Raw genomic sequence first — 3166 nt, 5'->3', positions numbered from 1 at the left:
TCAATGGCCATCTCTCCACACAGAGGAAAGGGTGATGGATCTCGGCACCCTTTCTCTTATAAGGGTGCTATTGCCATACGTGAGGGCTCCAGTCTCATGACCCAAAGGCTTTACCTCCTCATACAATCACACTGAGGATTAAGTTTCAACATAAGAATTTTGAGGCAGACACATTTTGTATATGGCAATTCTGAAATCCAGGTGAACTAAAAAATGTTTCTTGTTAGCAGGTCTTCGGTATAAACACTCACCTGTTCATTCATGCTATACCACAATGTGGTAACAGGGCTTTCCCATAAATAAGAACTGTATTTTTGACTTGGTAACTAATAAATTAAAGGTGGCTTCACAAAGTATTCACTTTTTTAAAAAGATATTATTTATTTATTTGACAGAGAAAGAGCATGAGCAGGGGGAGGGGCAGAGGAAGAAGCAGACTCCCTGCTGAGCAGGGAGCCCTGACAGTGCCTACCGAGATCTCAGAACCCTGGGATCATGATCTGAGCTGAAGGCAGACACTTAACCAACTGAGCCACCCGGGTGCCCCAAGTATTCAAATTTGAAGTGAGAATTCATACAACCTGCTGCTTTCCACTCCTTACCACCAATTGATCTTTTTTTTTAATTCCCTCTAATCTAATCCTCATAACATGCTTATTAAAGCACAATGACAAAAAAGGAATAAAAAATTTAAAAAAATAATAAAACACAATGACTGTTGGCCAATATGCATACATCTTATACACAGATATAAAATACTACACATACATATTACTTATGTTCTATAACATTGCAGACAAATAAATAAACACAAAGGCATCTGTGATTTTAATCATAGCTTTTCTTTTCATTGTCATTTCAAGTACCCAAAAGTAATGGAGTTCCACAATAGTATATAGACCCCTCCCTCACCTCCCAATCTAAGATGTATCCCTACACTAACAAAATGATGTTCCCTGAAATGAAGGAGAAATGAATATAATAATAAGATTCAAACTGGATGATGAATATACTTAAAACAATTTTGCTTTTGTTTGAATTTAATTGGTTTTAATTACACTCTGCTTTGCTTTATCTATCAGTGGTGCTTTGAAGTCAGACTTGAAAAGAGAATGCTGAATTATTCTTTTAAGAATATCCTGATGCGTATATCAACCCCAGTGAATTAGGACTTTTCTCCCTCTCAGAATAATAGATGTCCTACGACATTGGAAATGCAATTAAATTACATATTAAATGCATCCTATAACTAACTGAATCCATCATGGTGTCTGATTTTTGTGGGTATCAAATAGCAAAATGAATCAAAGGTTACTGAACAAAAGTGACATTTTTCAAAGTTTTTCCTGATGTTTTCTAATTTCCTTTTTCTGCCTAATTTTCACTTAACATTCTGATTAAAGCACCTTATAATGTGTTGTCTTGTAAAAGTTTCTTGTCTTGGGACCTATTGCTCTTAACACCATCTTTTCCTTTTATGATGAAGATGTACAATTTAATACTTGCAGTTTCATAGCAGAGAAACCCTGATGATGACTTTGGATATAGGCATTAGTAAGTCTTATAGTCTTTGACAAAATGGCTCCCTTGTCTGTGCCTCTAGAGTGAGGAGAGCCTTCTCTTAGTCTCTAGTCCTACAAGCCATTACATGACTATCCATTTAATGAAAGATCTTATCTTCTAAAACGTAATTGGGCCATCAGTTATTAAAGCTACACAAAATAAAACAATAGGAGAAAGACCCCGGGGCAACAATAGCCAAACTGTGGAAAGAGCCAAGATGCCTTCAACAGATGAATGGATTAAGAATATATGGTCCATATATACAATGGAATATTACTCAGCCATCAGAAAAATGAATACACAACTTTTGCATCAACATAGATGCAACATAGACTGGAGGAGATTGTGCTGGGTGAAATAAGTCAAGCAGAGAAAGTCAATTATCATATGGTTTCACTTACTTGTGGAACATAAGGAATAACATGGAGAACATTAGGAGAAGGAAGGGAAAAGTGAAATGGGAGAAACTGGAGGGGGAGATGAACCACGAGAGACTGTGGACTCCAAGAAACAGGGTGAGGGTTTTAGAGGGGAGAGGGATGGGTGAGCCTGGTGGTGGGTATTAAGGAGGGCACATGTTACATGGAGCACTGGGTCTTATACATAAACAATGAGTCTTGGAACACTACATCAGAAACTAATGATGTATTGTATGATGACTAACATAACACAATTAAAAAATATGTATATATTGCTGTTAAGAAGGGTCTCTCACCTTTAGAAAGGGCACACCTTTCCAATTACCACAATTCCTTATTTTTCTTAAGATCTTATTTATTGATTTGAAAGAGAGAGAATGAGAGAGAGAGAGAGAGAGAGAGGGCATGAGAAGGGGGAGGGTCAGAGGGAGAAGCAGATTCCTGCCAAGCAGGGAGCCCAATGCAGGACTGGATCCCGGGACTCCAGGATCATGACCTGAGCCAAGGCAGTCACTTAACCAACCGAGCCACCTATGTGCCCCCAGATACCACAATTCCTACCACAATTTACATCCTCTCTGACACTGAGAGAGAATGCCAACTGCCATTTGTCATTTTATTCATGGCCCCTTTTACTTCCTGTATGTTATTTCTCAGACTTCGTAAGCATCTGAGTTTATGATCCCAGGCTAATCTTAATTAGTCATTCACAAATGCATCAGGAAGGAAATAGTAGCATGCTCCAAAACTTGAAATCATATATTCTGAGAATGCAATAAGACATAATTCAACTGGGAATGTTTTTCATTCATTCATTCATTCATTCACTCTCTTATTTATTCTTTCAATATTTATTGACAACCAACTACATACCTGGCACTGTATTGGTTATTAGATACTGTAGTAAACGAAGTAGGTATTGTTCCTTAAGCAGAGATAAAACATACAAACTTGATAAAGTACATAAAGAAAAGCACAGGGTGCTATGAAGTCACATGAGAGAAAATGGAGTTTTTAAAAAAGGGAAGAAAATCATCCAAGTCCAAACATAACCAAATTATGAACGTGTGACTAAAGCATGATTGTTGAAAAGAGGTATAAGAGAATGCTATAATAACAGATCTGAAAAAGAAATTAAAGATGCAGTAATACAAAAAGAGAACATTTATTAGAGATCATAAAAG

The sequence above is a fragment of the Martes martes genome, assembly GCF_963455335.1.
Source record: "Martes martes genome assembly, chromosome: 10".
NCBI classification, from domain to species: domain Eukaryota; kingdom Metazoa; phylum Chordata; class Mammalia; order Carnivora; family Mustelidae; genus Martes; species Martes martes.
Note: the sequence above shows the minus strand (reverse complement) of the source record.